At 43.2% G+C, this 21,604-nt stretch overlaps 1 protein-coding gene across 1 annotated transcript in view; it reads left to right on the top strand.

Moving 5' to 3' along the window:
• Window positions 1–2,479: 2,479 nt before the first annotated feature.
• The window catches only part of cwc22 (CWC22 spliceosome associated protein homolog), a 152,939-nt gene continuing 133,814 nt past the window's right edge, over window positions 2,480–21,604 (top strand). The window contains exon 1 of the mRNA XM_084314720.1: window positions 2,480–2,568. The gene's annotated coding sequence lies outside the window, so the exon portion shown is untranslated. The remainder of the gene's footprint in view (window positions 2,569–21,604) is intronic.

Below are 21,604 nucleotides of genomic sequence, written 5' to 3'. Positions count from 1 at the left end.
GGTTCTGGCACTGATGGGTAAGGTATGGGAGGAGGGGAGGCTTCCGACTGACTGGAAGCATGCAGTCATAGTGCCGGTGCTGAAAAAAAGGGAAAAGGGGATCTGACCCGGCGTCATATCGGCCTATTGCTCTGACGTCGGTGTGTTGTAAAATTATGGAGAGGATGGTGACCAATAGGTTGGTGTACTTTTTAGAGACCAAGGGTCTATTGTCAGAGTTCCAGAATGGGTTTAGGGTGGGGAGGTCCACCATGGAGGCGGTGGCAGTCATGGAGGAGGATATCAAGAAGGCCTTTGTGAACAAGGAAGTGGTGGTGGGGGTGTTCCTTGACATAGAGAAAGCCTATGACTCCCTATGGAAGGAAGGGCTTCTGACTCCCTATGGAAGGAAGGGCTTCTGATTAAGTTGTTCGACCTGGGGGTCAGGGGCAGGATGCTGAACTGGATTCAGGATTTTTTGAGAAGGAGGACTATTCAGGTCAGGGTTGGGGGCGTCTGCTCGGATACTGTGGAGGTGGAGAACGGCACCCCGCAGGGGAGCGTAATTAGCCCGGTTCTTTTTAATGTGATGGTAAATGATATTTTCAGTGGTGTGCAGGGGGGGCTCGGGCAGTCTTTGTTTGCGGATGATGGGGCCTTGTGGAAGAGAGGGAGGAACGTGGAGTATGTGATAAAGCAGGTCCAAAAAGCCTTGGACTCAGTGGAAGCCTGGGGGGAGAAGTGGGGCTTTAGGCTTTCGGCCCCAAAGTCCAAGTATATGATTTTTGGTTTTAAAAGGAAGCTCCCGGAGGGGGGGCTAAGGATTTATGGGGCGCCACTGGCTAGGGTGAAGGAGTTTAAATTCTTGGGTGTCTGGCTAGACGAGAGGTTGACCTGGTCCTCTCATGTCAGCAAATTAGTGGATAAGGGTGAGAAGGTCGTTAACACTATGAGGTGCCTGGCAGGGTGTGACTGGGGGGCGGACAGGGGGTCCTTGACCCTAATCTATCAAGCGATGTTAAGATCTTATATGGATTATGGGTGTTTTATTTATGGAGCGGCCTCTGTGACGGTTCTGCATAGGCTGGACGTTCTCCAGGCGAGGGCTCTGAGGCTCTGTTGTGGAGCCTTTAGGTCCTCTCTGGTCCCTGGCCTGCTGGTCGAAATGGGTGAGATGCCCTTGGCATTGAGGCGGGTCAAGTTAGGGCTACAGTACTGGGTGAAGTTGAGCGCCTCCGGCCTGGCCTTCCCTGCTAGGCGGCTGCTTCAGGGGTCATGGGAGTCGGGGGGTAGGGTCAAGCGCAGGCCTTTCTTTGAAGAGGTGAACCAATGGGCTGGTAAATTGGGGCTGGTTCAGGAGGACCCACCTCCTTGTAGGAGCTGGACTCCGGTGCCGTTCTGGCTGATTCAGGAGCGGGATGTCAACCTGTCCTTTTTAGAGGTGGATAGGGATGGGATTCAGGCGGATGTGGAATCCTTCCTAAAACTGGAACTGGAGGTGTACCTGGGGGTCTTCACTGATGGGTCCAGGGACCCTGTCTCTGGAAGGGCTGGGTTTGGAGTATATGTGGCCCAGTGGGATCTGCGGGCTGGGCTTCGGATTTCAGATGGGAGCTCAGTCTTTGTGACAGAAGTGCTGGCTATCCTCTGGGCATTATGGTGGGTGGAGGATGTCAAGCCGGAGAGGGTTCTTCTGTGCTCTGACTCAGCGGCGGCTTTGGTGGCCTTGAGAGAGGGCAAGTCAAAGGCTCGGCCTGACCTGATTCAGGAGATTTTGATGGTATTGTTTAGGCTGGAGAAGGTTGGCTGTGAGGTAAAGTTCTGCTGGGTCCCAGGGCACTCAGGAGTGGTAGAGAATGAAATAGTGGATGGCTTAGCCAAAGGCTCATTAGGTAGAATGGCCCCGGATCTGTCTGTACAGTTAGGGGGGGCCGAGCTGAGGGAGAAAATTAGGGAGGGGGTTTTGAGGGAGTGGCAGTGTAGGTGGGACTCGGAGACCAAGGGGAGGCACTTTTATTCTATCCAGCCCTCTGTCAGGAGGATGGGGGCCCCTTTTGGGGGGGCTAGAAGAGACTCAGTTGTAATCTGTAGATTACGGTTGGGGCACTGTGGGCTTAATCAGACGTTGTGTACAGTAGGGAAACATCCTTCTGGGTTATGTGAATGTGGGGGGGTGGAGTCAGTGCAGCATGTCCTGAGGGATTGTATTAAGTATAGAGAACAGCGAAATTCCTTCTTTAGAGTTCTTTCTTCTCAGGGAGTTAATTCTTTCTCTTTGCCTTCATTTCTAGGCCTGGGTGAGAACCACCAAGAGAGAGCTAGTGCTGTTGTGCAGTTCCTGCTTGCTGCAGGGCTGTATAATAGAATATAGGGCTGGAAATCTATAGTGCTCCCTCTGTCCTGTGGAGGGCGGCAATACGCCTAGACGCGTAGTCCGCCGGAAACTTACAAGAAGAAGAAGAAGAAGAAGAAGAAGAAGAAGACCCGGAAGTGTGTTCGCTTGTTGTGGAAGAGGAGGAGCGCGTTTCTAGTTCAGGCACTGCTCCGTGGTAGCAGCTATAATTAATCACACAAACTCCCACAAACAAGGTAAGGAAACATCCGAAAGGGTTGATTGAAACAAATCACACTTCCCCTTGAACGTAAAGAGAACGCTGTTGTTCGATGTTAGTGTGTAGAGCGGAAGGACCGACGCTGGTTCCGCAGTTGGCTAACTAAGTTAGCATGATGCTAACACACCGTAGCATCCATCTAAAAACACACATGGCCCTACGTCCCCTAAACGTTTATCTCTGTCTAAGTATAAACCAAAAACATTCTCTATCATCGTTTGATCACAACCCAGGTATTAACTGTTAGTGATATGTGTCTGAAAGGCACAACGTGTTTATTTCTAACTTAACAGTGGTGTTTAATTGTTGTCTGGTGCTGCCTGGCGCAATAGGGTATATCTGCAGAGCCGCAAGCCCAACGTCTGGGCGGGTCTTCGGGGCTTGTACTCTGTTTGACTGTGCAGTAGTCAGTTTGTGCTGTTTATTTTAACAAGCAGTGAGGACTCGACAGCATTTGCATTTCTGTGTTGCAGGTTAAGGTTAAGGTTAGGGTTAAAAATAAACAACACAAACTGACTACTTCCGGCTTTTACAGCAAACGAACAGGTCGAAAAATAGCTTGCGGAAAAAAATCTAATCTACGAATTCTAATCTGGCTTCAGAACATCCCACTCCACTGACACATGCCTTCTCCATTTAAACGACCACATCAAACAAGAGGTGGACGCAGGCAAATACTGCGGCATGGTCATGCTGGACCTACAAAAGGCCTTCGACACTGTCAATCACACCATTCTGATTGACAAGCTAAAAGAAATTGGTTTTGATATGTCTATCAGTGAGCTGGATGCAATCCTACCTGGAGGGGAGAGAGCAGATGGTGGAGGTAAACGGTACCCTATCCCCCCCCTCACAGTGAGCTGTGGTGTTCCACAAGGAAGCATACTAGGTCCGCTACTGTTCCTAATTTATGCAAATGACATGTCGTCAGCTTGTGATTGCAACTTGTTCCTGTTTGCGGACGACTCAGCCCTGCTGGTCTCTGACAAGAACAAGTTACAGGTTGAAAAAACCCTCAGCTCAGAACTAGGCAAAATCTGCATATGGCTTGCTGATAACAAACTATCATTACACATGGGCAAAACGGAGTCCATTCTCTTTGGTTCAAATAACAAACTCAGCAAGACCGACGGCTTCTCAGTTACAGTGGGTGACAATATTGTCACAAGGAAAGACGAAATTACCTACCTGGGTTCCATCCTAGAGGCAAATCTTTCCTGTGACAAAATGGCATCCAATGTAATAAAAAAAGTCAACCAACGAACACGATTCTTGTACCGGATCTCCTCACTGGTAAACAAGAATACCCTGAAGACTATGGCAGGAGCACTCATTCAAGGGTACTACGACTATGCATGCACCTCATGGTAGGGCTGGGCGATATGGAAAAAAATCATATCGCGATAACGATATGATAATGTTATAATATTTCTCGATATCGATAATTATCGAAATTGTTATAAGTATACAAATAAAATAAAATTTAAACAACAGACGTATGTTTATTTTGCAGCAATTCTTTGTCATTGCCGCCATCTTTAGTGTTACATCCCCTCACACTCCAGTTCTCAGGCTGCAGCTGGTTTAAAAGCTAAAGTAAACCGGCTTCTCTGCTGGCTGTGGCTCCAGGGGAGTTGAACAGTTCTGGCTCTGCTAGTTTATTTTCGATCTTTTGGCGCTTTTTTGGTGGACAAACCACCGCACATGTGCACCGTGACTCATGACTCGAGTCTAGTTCTGCTAGCACACATAGCCTACTGTGTACAGATGGTTTCAAACTGTATTTTAAATTAGAAAGCAAACAAAATAAATGGACAAGAGAAAAATAAATCTCAATTTGGTCAGTATTGTCATTTGGACAAGCAAAGCCATTACTTTAAGTTGCAGGCAAGAAAGACAAGTCTGTCCACTGTCTCTGGTTTTAAAACTGCCCTATTTTTTTTTTATTTCGATATTCAAGTTCAAGTTCTTTAATAGTTGTCATACAGAAGTACAGAATACTTTCATACAAAATGCTTCTTACTAGGGATGGACAGTATGGTCTAAAATTTATATCACGGTATAATTTGAAGCATAGACGGTAACGGTATATATCACGGTATCATCGTTTTTGATAAAAAAAAATTTTTTATAATTTTTTTTTTTTTATAAAATATATATATTATATAATTAGACTTGTACTTGTATTATCTGCGAGACATCGCCACCACGCAACAAGCTCCACTGTCTGTGTGTACTCTAGTAGCCTCCAGCTACGGCCAGGATTCCCCGGAGCTGCACCTGGACCTATACTCGAGTAGCCTCGAGCAGAGCTACGGCCAGGATTCTCCGGCGCTGCACCTGGACCCTATTATAACGTTAGCAAGCCCTCAGCTCGAATACGCATCGAATCAGTGTTATAAGACATTGATATCAGGAGCTATCCGGCTAAGCCGGATATATAACGTTAATACAACGCCTCAGTGAATTATTTAGTTCAATGGGACATTTCGTTTTGAACGGTGAACTAACTTGCATTAACGTGAGCTAACGGCTAACAGGTAGCACACACACGTCTCTCTCTACTAGACTTTGTGGAGCGTTTGTTGATGTCAGGAGCTATCGGTAGCTGGCCGACTAGATACCGTTCGGTTAGACAATGCCTCATCATGTATTAAACTAAAAGTGAATAGTTGACTGGGTCATTTTGTAACGGTAGCTAAGCTAACGTTAGCTCAGGGAGACGCCGCCGACAGCTGAGCTCCCGTGTCCCGTCCCACTAGACTACTAGATCCGTGTTTACATGCGTGCGGTAGGGGCTGGCACGCCCACTGCGCGAAGCCTCCTAAATAACTTTTTCCAGTTCGCACATATCTATTATCTATGACTAATTCTATCTATTTTTAGGGGCAAATGCGAGTGAAATAGTCGCGTTGTGGTTACATGACGTCATTGGTATTTTAGAGCTGCACTACCGGTTTAGACGGTATAGTCAAAATCCATACCGTAGAGCAAATTCATACCGTTTATACCGTTTATACCGTCCACCCCTACTTCTTACTGTTACGCTCCAGAGACTGTGCTAGACAGGATAGTATCAAATAACATAATATAGCATGTAATTTAGAAGAAGAAAAATGAGGTCACAGTGTTCGGTATAGACATATGTACAATGTTCTGAGTTACCATATAATTAGTGTGGGTGACCTGGCGAAGCCAGGTTGCAACCCACACTATACATATCTTTTTTTTTGATCCACTTTTTCTCCCATTTTTCTATATTTTTCTCCCATCCCAATTTCGTATCATCCAATTCAACCCTCCCCTGTCACGAACGCTGTTTCTTGCCTCCCACAAGCCGGCTGCAATGTGGACCAAGTCATACATAGCACAAGTCCCCTCCGGTACTTGAGGTAACAGCAGCCGCATCTTTTCACCTGCGCAGCTCGATCTCTTAGTGTCGAGGAGTAACGCGTGGGAGGCTCACGCTGCCCCCGACACTTCCTGATTCTACTGCGCAGGCGCACCAACCGACTTGTAGGAGTCGCTTGTTCACAACGTTCGATCCCCACCCTTCAGTTTTCCCTCCCCGTAATACGGCCAATGTGTATTACTGCGGACGACCAGCCAAACTGAAAAACAATGTGGAGAGCTGGATTCGAACACGCGAATCCTAGCGTCTCCACACTGGTGGCGAGTGCCTTAGACCACTACACCACCTAGCCGCCCCCACACTATACATATCTATACTCTTTTTATTCTTCTTTATTCTTTATTCCACCGATTTTGACAACAAACTCGTGCCAGAGCGTTCGCGCCCAATACACGTCTGGCTACGAATCGACTTTAAACGGTAAAATTTCGGTCCCATTGGGAATGCATTGCAATTTAGAGTGTAGCAGCTGAAATAATCTTTTTCCCCCTACCTTGGGTGAATTGCGAGTGTGATCTCAATTTTGGACGTAGAAATAAAACAAACACATCAAAACGATGACACGGCTGTCAGCCCGCTCACAAAAGAAAAATAAATGGAATTGGACATTTCTATCTCAACTGCCGACCATTTGTTTGAAGGTTCTCCCCCCCATTGACCGCCATGCAATCGCACTCTAGAAATCTATTTTTTCACTATTTTTTAGCCTTCTGTTCCGATCGCCGAAGGAGTGCCACAATATCGCACGAATGCCACAATGTCGCGCACAACCCTTCGCCTACTCGTTGTAGTGCTTCTGTGCGAGTCACAACGCTTCATCTCTTATAGTTTTCTTTTAATCAATGTGACAATGCAGTCATGCATCTGCCTCCATAGAAATGCATTGGATAGAAAATATGCAAGTCATAGTGATTGCTTCACCTGTGTGACTCATGGCTCACTCTTGAACCGTTTGTCGTAGAGACTTGCGGATTGTGCCATTGGTCGATGTTGACCACCTTTCATTGGTCGATGTTGACCACTCCCCCAATCATTAGACCACGCCCCCTTAGACCACACCCCCTCAGTGTATCTCTTGAACCGTTTGTCGTAGAGACTTGCGGATTGTGCCATTGGTCGATGTTGACCACCTTTCATTGGTCGATGTTGACCACTCCCCCGATCCTTAGACCACGCCCCCTTAGGCCACACCCCCTCAGTGTATCTCTTGAACCGTTTGTCGTAGAGACTTGCGGATTGTGCCATTGTACTCGGTGTAATAGTGTAATAGTGTGTAATAGTGTAATAGTGTGTAATAGTGTGTAATAGTGTAATAGTGTGTAATAGTGTAATAGTGTGTAATAGTGTAATAGTGTGTAATAGTGTAATAGTGTAATAGTGTGTAATAGTGTGTAATGGTGTGTAATAGTGTAATATTGTGTAATAGTGTAATAGTGTAATAGTGTGTAATAGTGTGTAATAGTGTAATAGTGTAATAGTGTGTAATAGTGTGTAATAGTGTAATAGTGTAATAGTGTGTAATAGTGTGTAATAGAGTGTAATAGAGTGTAATAGTGTAATAGTGTGTAATAGTGTAATAGTGTAATAGTGTAATAGTGTGTAATAGTGTAATAGTGTGTAATAGTGTGTAATAGTGTGTAATAGTGTGTAATAGTGTGTAATAGTGTAATAGTGTGTAATAGTGTAATAGTGTGTAATAGTGTAATAGTGTGTAATAGTGTAATAGTGTGTAATAGTGTGTAATAGTGTGTAATAGTGTAATAGTGTAATAGTGTAATAGTGTAATAGTGTGTAATAGTGTGTAATAGTGTGTAATAGTGTGTAATAGTGTGTAATAGTGTGTAATAGTGTAATAGTGTGTAATAGTGTGTAATAGTGTAAAAGTGTGTAATAGTGTAAAAGTGTGTAATAGTGTGTAATAGTGTAATAGTGTGTAATAGTGTGTAATAGTGTGTAATAGTGTGTAATAGTGTGTAATAGTGTAATAGTGTAATAGTGTGTAATGGTGTGTAATGGTGTGTAATAGTGTAATGGTGTGTAATAGTGTAATGGTGTGTAATAGTGTAATGGTGTGTAATAGTGTAATGGTGTGTAATAGTGTAATAGTGTGTAATAGTGTGTAATAGGGGTGGACAGTATAAATGGTATACGGTATAAACGGTATTAATTTGCTCTACGGTATGGATTTTGACTATACCGTTTAACCGGTAGAGCAGCTCTAAAATAGCAATGACGTCATGTAACCACAGCGCGACTATTTCAATCGCATTTGCCCCTAAAAATAGATAGAATTAGTCATAGATTATAGATATGTGCAAACTGGAAAAAGTTATTTAGGAGGCTTCGCGCAGTGGGCGTGTCAACACGCAATTGTCATTTCATAATAAACACATATCACCGTGGCGCACAGCAAGTTTCAATTTCAGTTCCTGGCATTTTTAACCAGTGGAGAAAGGTAAGAGATGTCCCTATCGTTTTTCTTATATGAATTATTCTACGTTAATAAAACATACCTGGTGATCAACTACAGTTTGCTGTAAACATTACGATATGTGTGTAGTGTTATGATAACGACGGCAGCAGCGGGAGCCGGGAGGAAGGCGTGCAGCAGTGGATTTGCGAATAGCATGCAGCTGCAGAGCCGCAGAGCCAGTGGCTCTTTCAGGTCTGGTCACAGGCCCGTCAAACAGCGCCCCCCCCACCCTTGCGCCGTTCTGACCCCCATCGTCTCTAAGCATTTTGTGTGTCAATTTGTTGACCCATGTGTCAATTTGTTGACACATGTGTCAATTTGTTGACACAATTGTCAATTCTTAAAGCTGAGGATGAGTGGCACCTTTGTCTCGATTCTTATTCAATTCAATTCGCTCTGCGGCTCTGCAGCTACATATGCTTCTAGCAAAATCCAGCCCCGCTGTTTGCAATGGGAGCAGGAGTCTCGACTCGGGACTTATTTTATTTGGAATATAATGACTTTATACGCAAAAGTAGCCTAGTTTTAAGTTAAAATATTATAAATCTACATGCCTTGAGGATGTCATTCTTTATATAGCCTGCCTATCAGGCAAAACAAATTATTCTAACAGAAACACTGATACCGTGATATATACCGTTACCGTCTATGCTTCAAATTATACCGTGATATAAATTTTAGGCCATACCGTCCACCCCTAGTGTGTAATAGTGTAATAGTGTAATAGTGTGTAATAGTGTGTAATAGTGTAATAGTGTGTAATAGTGTGTAATAGTGTGTAATAGTGTAATATTGTGTAATAGTGTAATAGTGTTGCGGGTTGTGTCATTGCACTCAGTAGGGATATCCTCTTTGATTGGTCTATGTTGACCACTCCCCCGATCCTTAGGCCGCGCCCCCTTTTTGTATCCTTTGAACCGTTTGTCATAGAGACTCGCGAGAGACCCTCTCCCCCGTTGGCCGGCGGTGCACAGGCGTCACCCACACTTTCACAATTTCCCCCGCACGGAATTGTCTAGTATACAATACTATGCAGTGTACTAATGTACAGTACTATCTAGTGCAAAGCAGAAATGGGATGAGGTACAATTTTAGGTACAATTTACAGTAAGGTGTACGAGTTGTAGTGCAATCCTTCATCAATAAATATAAAGTGTGGGGAGTGGGTGCTACAGTGTGTTTGTTTAAAGTGAGTGTGGATGTGTGTGCTATGTGCGTTTGGTGGTTGTTGTTGTGTAGTGTTCATTCATTGTTCGTTTAGCAGCCTGATGGCCTGGGGATAGAAGCTTCTTCTGAGTCTTTCTGTGCTCGCCTTGAGACTCCGGTATCGCTTGCCTGACCGCAGCAGTTCAAAGTGGCAGTTGTTCGGGTGACTGGAGTCTTTAATGATTCTCTTAGCCTTGCCCTTGCAACGCTTGTTGTAAATGTTCTGGAGGGTGGGGAGCCCCCCTCCAATTGTGCGTTCGGCTGAACGTGTCACTCTTTGTAGTCTGCTTCGGTCTTGTGCAGTGCTATTCCCAAACCAGGAGGTGATGTTGCCGGTCAAGATGCTCTCTATTGTACATGAGTAGAAGTTCTTAAGGATCTTCTGACTGACTTGGAACTTCCTTAGGCGCCTGAGGAAGTAGAGGCGTTGTCGTGCCTTCTTCACAACACTGTCAATGTGTGTGGTCCATGTCAAGTCCTCGGATATGTAGGCTCCGAGGTACTTAAAGCTGTTGACTCTCTCAACCGGTGCCCCGTCGATGCTGAGGGGGCTGTAGTCCTTGACCCCCGACCTCCTGAAGTCCACAATCATCTCCTTTGTTTTGCTGACGTTCAGGGAGAGGCTGTTTTCCTGGCACCATCCCGCCAGGACCTTGACCTCTTCCAGGTAGGCCCTCTCGTCGTTGGCAGAGATCAGGCCCACCACCACTGTGTCGTCAGCAAATTTGATGATTGTATTGCTACTCCGCTGAGCCACACAGTCATGTGTGTACAGGGAGTAGAGGAGGGGACTCAGAACACAGCCCTGGGGGGCCCCTATGTTGAGGGTGATGGATGAGGAGGTGCAGTTGCCTGCTCTCACCACCTGGGGTCTGCCAGTCAGGAAGTCCAAGACCCACTGGCAGAGGTCATAGCCCAAGCCCAGGTCCCTGAGCTTGGCTATGAGTATGGAGGGGACTATGGTATTGAATGCCGAGCTGTAGTCGATGAATAGCATTCTCACATAGTTCCCCTGCCTCTTGTCCAGGTGTGATGCTGCTGTGTGCAGCACATGGGCTATGGTGTCCTCCGTGGACCTGTTGGGGCGGTATGCAAATTGCAGGGGGTCCATGTTGATGGGGAGGGAGGAGCAGATGTAGCCCTTTACTAGCTTCTCAAAGCACTTCATGGCTATGGAGGTGAGAGCTACAGGGCGGTAGTCGTTGAGGCAAGCAGGCTTGGATTTTTTGGGTACAGGGATAATAGTGGACTTCTTCAGGCAGGTGGGGATGACAGCCTGTTCTAAGGACAGGTTAAATATGTCAGTGAATACTGGGGCCAGTTGGTCGGCACAGACTTTTAGGACGCGGCCGGGGATGCCGTCCGGACCTGCTGCCTTCCTGATATTCACTTTTTTAAAGGTCCGCCTCACCTCATGCTCTGTTACCCTGAACACTGCGCCTCCATCAGCAGCCGACCCCCCCCCCCCCCCTTTTGCCGTGGCTTGTGAGCTGGTGTTGTTATTACCAGCATCAAACCTCGCATAGAAGGTATTGAGGTCATTTGCTAAGGAGATGTCACTGTTCGATATCGATTATTAAAATATATCGCGATATTTATCGTTATATCGCCCAGCCCTACCTCATGGTACCAAGCACCTCAATGGCGCTAAAAACAAAATTACAAACATCTCAAAACAAACTGGTCAGACTACTGCTTGACCTTACTCCTAGAACCCACCTCACCCCTGCCCACTTTGACAACCTAGGATGGCTTAGAGTAGACGATAGAGTACAGCAACTTGCAATGGGCCTGGTCTACAAGATACACTACACAACCAAGGTACCCATGTACATGTCAAAATACTTCCCAAAGGTCAGTGAGTACCACGATCACAACACCAGAGGGAGTTCCACAAATCATGTTAAACCCAGATTCGGCTCAAACAAGGGACTAAACACGTTTCGCAATTATGCCACATTAATGTGGAACGCCCTACCCAAAGCTGTAAAGGAATGTGAATTAGGGATGCACCGAATGGGAAATTCTTGGCCGATACCGAAAATAGAAAACAGTTGGCCGAAAGGCTGAAAATGATTCATAGAATAGAATTTTTTTTACCAATGTTGTGGAACATTATGATTATGGAAAAATATATGATTATGGCAAAACTTAACTTAAATAATAAATAATCACTATTATGGGTCCATAAAACATTTATTCAGCACCTCTGAATGCATACAGTACATTAATTCCATCTTTTCTCTGGCTGCGCAGTGGACATCTGTGCTCTACTGAGCGCACCTTTCTAGTCCCCAGCTGAATGTGCTCGCTTGACTCGGCACAGTAGACAGACAGACAGCGTCAATGTGAGAAACACAATCCCCCCCCTCTCGCTCTGAATAATATGCATATTAGATCACTCAGTGATTAACCGCAGCATAATAGTAAATAAGGATATAAAGCATGTTAAAGATGCATTTATTGGACGCGTTGCGCGCAGAGTTTACATAGAAACAGCGCGACTCCCGACAGCGCAACATCATCACAACAACACGCGAATAATATGCATATTAGATCACTCAGTGATTAACCGCGGCATATAGTAAATAAGGATATAAAGCATGTTAAAGACGCATTTATTGGACGCGTTGCGCGCAGAGTTTACATAGAAACAGCGCGACTGCCGACAGCGCGACATCATCACAACAACACGCGAGGTTGTTAGGTTGTTTCTGTTTCGGTGATATATTTTCGGTGAAAAAACTCTTTCGGCCGAAAGCCGAAAGGCCATTTTTTGCCATTTTCGGCCAAACACTTTCGGTGCATCCCTAATGTGAATCACTACCCACTTTCAAAAACATTCTCAAAACACCTACGGGAGACTGCAATTCTAAACTGGCCCCTGTAAATGTCCTAACACAACCCCCCCCCCCAATGTACAGTAAATGACCAAGTATGGTCTTGTCAATATTCCAATGTACAGTTTTGCTTGTTCAGTTGTACAGTGTCCCCCACCCACTCCTCCTACCCAACCCCCCCCCCCCAACCTCCTCCAATGTACAGTTTCTATGTCAAATGTATATACTCTCTTTTCTGGACTCTTTTCGTATCACAAACAGTACTGTATTTGCAAATCTGGTATGTCATAAATGTATAGATGTAGCAGTACTGTCTATCTGTATGTCATGTATGTCATATATGTTATGATGAATTGAAAATGGGGGACCCTGATGTAAACAAGACGAAAGTCTTTCTCTGGTCTGCTTCCCCTTAACAATTGTATGTATTGAGCTGTACTGTACTGTACCCATTCTGCAATCTGTTAATAAAATTTTCAATCAAACAAGACAAGGTACTAGCCCCGACGCCCCGCCCACGCACAGCAAACAGAGTACAAGCCCCGAAGCCCCGCCTCAAACAGAGTACAAGCGCTGAAGGCGTCTATATTAAAGGCAGCCCAAGAGTGCTTCCGCATTCCCCTGATTGGCCCCGGTAACGCACGCAATGCGCATTTTCTTTTTTGCCACTCACTAATCGCGAATACTTATTTATCCAAATGAGGACCAGATTCACTCATAACGCCATAACATTATTTCGCGAGCCCAGCTGTCAGAAACTGTACATTGTAACTAGGGATGCCCCGATCGATCGGCCACCGATCGTTATCGGCCGATAATTAGTATAAATATGCGATCGGGGAATTCCGATAATTAGTCATATTCGCCGATCGCGGAAACTGATCAAGTGGATATCTCACTCGCTTGTCTCAGACGCACAGGACCTGCAAACTGCTCCTCCTCCCTAGCCCCGCCCGTACCCGTGTAGAGTTTGTAAACAGAGGAGGCGGACCTCCTCTGCTGAGTCTAGATAGTGCATTCGACCTGAGCTAACGTTAGCTACCTAGCTATCGTTACTGTTTAAACAAAATTACCCAGTCAACTATTCACTTTTAGTAGGCATTGTCTAACGGTATTTAGCCGGCTAGCTACCGATAGCTCCTGATATCAACAAATGCTCCAGCAAGTCTTGTAGTGCATGTTGATACCTCCGTTAGCTCGCGTTAGCTCGCGTTAGCTGACGTTAATTCACTGTTCAAAACGAAATGTCCGATTGAACTAAATAGTTGTCTTAACGTCATCTAGCCGGCTAGCAGTAGCTACAGATAGCTCCTGATATCAATGTCTTATAACATTGATTGAATGCGTATTCGAGCTGAGGGCTTGCTGAATGTTAAATGACCAAAGCATAACGTTACCAATAGGGTCCCGCTGCAGCGCCGGAGAATCCTTTTTGGTAGCTGGAGGCTACTAGAGTACACACAGACAGTGGAGCTGTTTGCAGATAGCGAGCATTTTGACTTGTTGCGTGGTGGCGATGTCTCGCAGATAATACAAGTACAAGTCTAATTATATAATATATATATTTTATTAAAAAAAAAAAAAAAATTATATAAAATAACTTTTAATTTCTTTTTAATCAAAAACGATCGGTATCGGATCGGTATCGGCCGATATGGCTCACGACGATCGGTGATCGGTGGCAAAAAACGTGATCGGGGCATCCCTGATTGTAACTAGGGATGCACCGAAAATTCGGCTACCAAAAATGGTTAAAAAGGCTCTTTCGGCTTTCGGCCGAAAGGGTTTTAGCACCGAAAATATATGACCGAAAGTCAAATAACGTGTTGTTGTGATGACGTCATCAAAACGCGACTACAGACATACCGGTAGCCAGGGTTTCCGTTAGAAAAAATTGTTGCCGGCCTCAGTGTCCGGTAGATTTCTACCGGTCAAATGAGAGAAATTCCGGTCAGAGTTTATTGAGCTTAAAAACAATTGATAGGCAAAAGAATGACAACAAAACAAAAGAATGACATCATCAAGGCATGTAGATTTATAATATTTTTACTTAAAACGAGGCTACTTTTGCGTATAAAGTCATTATATTCCAAATAAAATAAGTCCCGAGACTCGTGCTGCTGCCGACTTTAAAACAAATGGGTGTCTGTGGGCAGTCGCCCGACAATAATAAACAACAGTCTGTTATAATCACATTTTTATGAGCTAACGAATTCCGTTATATTGGACATTTGTATTAATTATATCAAGCGAAGAACTGAGAAATTTGGCAGAGAGACGGCAACATTATCGTGGGTTTGCGTTAGGGCTGGGCGATATGACGATGCGCGCACAACAGCAGGGCGGGTGCAAGCGGTGTGACGTAATTGGCAGACTCGACTGTCAATCAAAATTATTCTGTTGTCCATCAGAATGAATGAAAACTTTATTAACATATTGCAGAATGGGTACAATACAGTACAGGAGGATGAAGACCAGAAAAAGACTTTCGGCTTTTTTACATAAGGGTCCTCCATTTTCAATTCATCAAAACATTTAGAGACATACAAATATACAGTAGTTTCATAAAAATGCTAAAATGCTATTTATTTATTGATTGATTGATTGATTGATTGATTGATTGATTTAAAACTTTATTAACATATTGCAGAATGGGTACAGTACAGCTCAATACATACAATTGTTAAGGGGATGCAGACCAGAGAAAGACTTTAGTCTTGTTTACATCAGGGTCCCCCATTTTCAATTCATCATATTTCATATCTAAATCATATAATATCTCATTGCTAAATATATGCAATATATAATCTAATAATCTAAATCTAATATATAATATAAAAATGCTAAATGCATGGGTATTTTATTTTGTCTTTAATGTTAGCTTGCAAACTCAAATACTGTCTTGGTAAGCCTCATAATGAATTGTTTGGGGTAAAAAAGAAAAATATCGTGATGTGTATCGTGTATCGCCGAAAGGTCAGAAAATATCGTGATATCATATTTAGGCCATATATCGCCCAGCCCTAGTTTGCGTGACGACTCACTCTCTCTCCACCTCCCAATGACTTATTTGCGAGAGTATGTCGATGCAGAGCAGCAGATTCAGCTGTTATTGGCTCTTTTCTGGTGACCGCACAACAGCGCCCCCCACCCAACATTGAATTGAAAATGGCTGAATTGGAGTACTGCTGGAGTACTGCATTGTGCTGCTGCTGCTCCGGCTCTGCAGCTTCACAAAAGTTCGCACACCCAGCACTAAGCTCTCGCTGACAACGTCGTTGTCATTATTAGAAGCAACGACGAAACGAATGTAATTGTTTCGTTCATCGCATAGGCTATTTAATTTTAGCCTATTTTAATACAATTCAAATAATCAAATTGTGCTTAGACTCAGGGAATTATTTTCACCGGACATTAAGACCGGAGGGATTAAATATGTCTGACTTCAACAGTTTTTGCCGGTCAAATACCGGTAATTACCGGCTAACGGAAACGCTGCCGGTAGCATCATAGATATCTATGGTAGCATGCACAACATGTAACGTGAGCAGCTTGGCAGCTCTAACTGCATTCTACAGCCTGTGACAACTAACTCCTCTTGGGAGTAGGGATGCCCCCCGAAACCCGGTTCTAAACTAAATTAGAAAATACCGGAGTATTGATCAGCTCCGACGTTAACGGTACTGCTATCAGTAGTCTAGGAGCGGATTAGCTACGGAGCTAACAGTGTACCATCCACCTGCGACGCAACGGTGGCAGCAACAGTGGACACTGAGTAATGTTAACGTTATGACGAGTTCATTCTACACTATAGGGCTGTCTTAAATACTTCGAAGCTTCGAAGCTTCGTTCGATGGCACAAGCTTCGAACATTAAAAAAAAATCGAAGTTAAAAAAAATATATATATTTAAAAAAATAAAATCTAATTTTTTTTTACTTCGATTGTGTGAACTACCCATCCCAGTTAGGACAGCCGAATCCCGTCCAATCTTTCGCCGTCGACTAAAGACTCACTTCTTCAACCATTATCTGAAATGATAAAAAAAAAAAAAAAAAAAAAAATCTAACCGTGACTAATAGGGATGGGAATTGATAGGATTTTATCGATACGATTCCATTATCGATTCTGCTTATCGATTCGATTCTTTATCGATTCCCTTATCGATACCTGATCAATTTATAATTTAAATAAATAAATTGGAAATGCAACAGAACTACATTTAGTCATTTAGCTGACGCTTTTATCCAAAGCGACTTACAAGTTCTGTACGACAAGCCATCAGGAAGGGCACAACTCTATCAGCTGAGCAACAATGTTCATCAAAGTGTTGAGTGCTACAGTGTAGGTTAGTTTATTAGGACAAGTGCATGACAGTACGGTTAGTTAGGGTTAGATTTTATTTTTTTTATTCAGATAATGGTTGAAGAAGTGCGTCTTTAGTCGACGGCGAAAGATTGGATGTGATTCGGCTGTCCTAACTGGGGTGGGTAGTTCATTCCACCATTGTGGGGCAAGGACTGAGAATAGGCGACTTCTCTTTAATGACCCTCCCGGAGTTCGGATAGGAGTAGGTCTGAGGCGGCCAGAAGATGCAGAGCGTAGGGGTCTAAGCTGGTTAGAATAACAACATGCAACTTGACATTTCTGATTGTCATTTATTGTTGAGCCCCCATGTCAGAAAAATACAAAAACTGTAAAAAATAAAACATTAACTATAGCCTACACTTAAATAAAATAATGTATTTGAGATTCTCTTAAAATGTATTTTTTTTTTAATTCTTAAACTAATTTAATCTATTGAATAACGGGTCGTTATTCCTCTGACTTCTGTCACTCACTCACACACACACGCACGCACGCACGCACGTTTTATTGTATTTGTACCTGTACTATCCGCTGTCAGCTGTTTATCTCTCTTTGTGAGCTTGATTAAATAGCGTTAGCTAACGTTAGCTCTGCGGCTAATTTTAGCTCACCCTGATCTAAATCAATGACTAGGTTCTAAAGCATTCAAGTAGTTTTCACTGCACATAGAAGTAGCCAAACAACGGGAGCATTTCGGGAGCATATGACCAAAACCCAGGCAATTTCGAGCCCTTAAGGAATCAAATAGTCTGCCATGGCTATATGCTAACGCTAACATTATTGCGCAACTGTAGGCAGCGATAAGGGAATCGAAAGTCACGGGAGCCACACGGTTCCAGGCATCGGCCAATTAGGAATTCGATTCCCATCCCTAGTGACTAACCTTACTGTCATGCACTTGTCCTAATAAACTAACCTACACTCAGGGAGCGAAATTAACTTTTTGACTCACCGGCCAGTGGCGGGTAGATGGGAAGAATCTACCCGCCAAGCATATTTCTTACCCGCCAACTTTTTTTTGATACAATTTTTTTTTATTATTATTTTATATAATTTTTTTTTAATAAAATATATATATTATATAATCATACTTGTGATTGTGTTATCTGCGAGACATCGCCACCTCGCTGTCTGCAAACAGCTCCACTGTCTGTGTGTATACTCGAGTGGCCTCCAGCTCCAGCAAGGATTCTCCGGGGGTGCAGCTGGACCCTAAACGCTACATTCAGCATGCAAAAGAATTCTCCGGCGCTGCACCTGGACCCTAGTCAGCAGCCCTCACTCATGCGATGTAAACCAGGGACTCGAATACGCATCTTGTTGTTGTAGCCACATTGATGCCAGGAGCTTTCTGTAGCTACTGCTGGATGGCGTTGGGACAACGCCTCAGTGAACTATTTAGTTTACTGCGACATTTCGTAGTAACTAGTTACCTAGCCAACGGAGGTATTATGCACTGGACTATTGCTGATGGATTTGTTGATGTCGGGAGCTATCAGTAGCTAGCCGGCTGGATAACGTTACACAATGCCTCAAAGTCATGTATTAAACTAAGTGAATAGTTGACTGGGTCATTTTGTAACGGTAGCTAACGTTATCTCACGAAGGTCCCACACTGACTAGACCAGTGGTTCCCAAAGTCGGGGTCGCGACCCAAAGGTGGGCCGCGAGCAGCCACGGGTGGGCCGCGAGATGATTTAAAAAAAAATAAAAAAAATAATTTATTTTATTTTTTATTTTTTTATTTAAATTTTTTTTGTCAGGCCACTGAACTTAGAAGCAGGCCAGGACAGTGTTTCTAGTTGTATTCTAAAATTCTATTCTATTGTATTCTAAAATGTGACTATATGGTTTTATATTAACTTAATAACTTAAGAAAAATCTACTTATTTCAACGAACATTTCAAACTAAATAACAGATTATGCACATAAAACGCTGAAAACAACCGAAGCAACAATAGTATTTTAATGAGGCTATTATTATTATCATTATTATTTTGCAACAAGTTAGCCCTCTCATAAATAGCACATATAAATGAATAACTAACTTGAACTAACTTAATAGGATTGAAGTGATATTTGGCTTAAAAAATTGGTCGCCTGGCAAAAAAAAAAAAACGCCAGACGATGTGCATTGGGCCGCGGCTCTCTGACGCCTTATTTTCTGGGCACCGGCCTGAAAAGTTTGGGAACCCCTGGACTAGACTAACGTCACGGTGAGGCAATAGCCTCTGTTTACATGCAACAGGTGAGGAGGGGGTAGCAGCAGCAGCAGCAGTGCGCGGTGCGCGCTTCATGTGTGCTGAGACAGCGAGTGAGAACTCCGCTAAAGAATTGGATCATGATTTTCGATTTTCACATGACTATTTGATTGAGCGCCACACGGCGCTCAGACGTCTCAGTGGGAGGCGCCAAACGTAAAAACTGAGCGCAAATGGCGGGTGGCGCTCTCTAGTTTCGGTCCCTGCCTACACTGTAACACGCAACACTTTGATGAACATTGTTACTCAGCTGATAGAGTTGTACCCTTCTTGCTGTCTTGTCGTACAGAACTTGTAAGTCGCTTTGGATAAAAGCGTCAGCTAAATGACTAAATGTAAGTGTGTGTGTGTGTGTGTGTGTGTGTGCGCGCGCCTTGTAGAATTCCACACATAAGAAAGAAAGATACTGGGATGAATAAACAAAATAGGAAATAAAATGTAGAAATGCATGCAATACATAAATAAATATGAATCTCCATATATGAAATATAACATTTAGATAAGGTGCTACTGAGATGTTTTGGTGAGTTCTTTGTTTTTTTGTGGAAGTTGCCCTTCTTAAAAATGCATGAACATTCACTGATAATTGGTCTGTAGTGGAGTCTACAAGGTCTACATTGCCGGACCATGTAGAATCCGGACCTTGTAGACTGACATAATTCTGTGCATAGTTTAGTCTACACAGGCCATATTTCAAATAATCAAAATCTTACTTCATTCATCTTAAACATTCTTGATTTGGGGGATTGGTAGTTCCCATGAAATCTGAAGTTGTTCAAACGACAACAGCGATCCACCTTGAATTAAATCACACAGCCGAGTGAAACCTTGTTGGATGCGTCACAGTCACGAAAGGGGCTACTTAATTAATTAATCCAACCCACTTTATTTATAGAGCACATTTAAAAACAACAAAGTTTACGAAAGTGCTGTACAAGTCCCACAACATAAGATACATTTTTTTTTTTTTTTTTTTTATATTATTGTTTTTTTTCTTTCGAAGCTTCGAATTAAAATCGAAGCTCGGCCCCGAAGCTTCGATTGCCAAAAAAAGCTTCCAAGGTCAGCCCTACTACACTACACGTATGAACTCGACATAACGTTAACGTTACTCCGTTTAAATGAAGTGTTTAATTAGCAGCAATCCGTTGTTGAAAATGTATCGTTAAACCGAAAATGGAAATGCGAGGACAGGAAGTCGTCATCAATCGTTGTAGTCTTTTAGTCTTAACAGTCTGGAATTAATGTATGCATTCAAAAGTGCTGAATAAATGTTTTATGGGCCCATAATAGTGATTATTAATATTATTTAAGTTAAGTTTAGCCATAATCATGTCTTTTGCCATAATCGGGTAGCTAAAAAAAAAAACACATATATATATATATATATATATATATATATATATATATATATATATATATATATAATTTATATTAATCATTTTCGGCATTCGGTTTTCGGCCAACTGTTTCCTATTTTCGGTATCGGTTTCGGCCAAGAATTTCCCATTCGGTGCATCCCTAATTGTAACGTTAACACAGCCCAGCTGTCAACTGTACATTGTAACGTTATGTTATTTCCGGCGTTTTATTCATAACATTATTTCGCGCGACTGTACATTGTAAAGTTAACACAGCGCAGCTGTCAACTGTTGACAGGTGGTGACAAAGCACTGGGCATTTATTTAACACTTTCAGTGCCACGAGGTGGCGCCAGAGTTAGCTCTTGAATGCCACCATCTGCGCCAATGTTACGCTTAATATCGCCTAATCTATGTTTTAAATTATGGCTATGTGTCTAATCTGCCCGTCGCTTATCAAATAATCCTTTTCCAGTCAGTGCTGTCAAGGCAGATTGGTTTTTTATCGCTTCATTTCCGTTTGAGAGCATTTTGAAAAGCACCTGTTTTGAGGTAAAAAACAGTCCATTCTGGACCATTCTATGATAATCGTCTTTTACTGGAATATTCCAGAACGTTGATATTTGTCGGCCTATTTATGAATCGTTTTCAAATAAACGCTAGATGATCAATATTATATGTGCACGCACGCACATTAGAGCCGCGCACGGATAATCGCGGTGTTCATTTCCTCTTGGATCTTTACAGTGAAACCGATAGAGCCCATTTCACAAAACAGCTTATATCTTCATCAAAATAAGTCTGATTATCCTAACACTGATAACATAGATTCCTTACCTGACATCAGATGGTATCCAACTGGTATATTCCAATTCCTGATCACCATTAAAAAAAATCGATAAGTGGATGGATCCAACGTGTGTACAGTGCAGTACATGATTCCGCGGGTCTCAGAGGCTCCAGAATGAACTGTGATAACCCCGGCTGCATCAGTGGACTGGAAAATGTGGAGTACAGGATTTCTTCCCCCATCCATTTTCATTGAGTCCATTCCAAAATCCCTTATGTCATCTGGGAGACGATAGGGGGCGCT

This window comes from Notolepis coatsorum (genome assembly GCF_963971535.1).
Source record: "Notolepis coatsorum genome assembly, chromosome: 5".
NCBI lineage: Eukaryota > Metazoa > Chordata > Actinopteri > Aulopiformes > Paralepididae > Notolepis > Notolepis coatsorum.
This window is presented reverse-complemented; position numbering and strand designations above follow the sequence as displayed.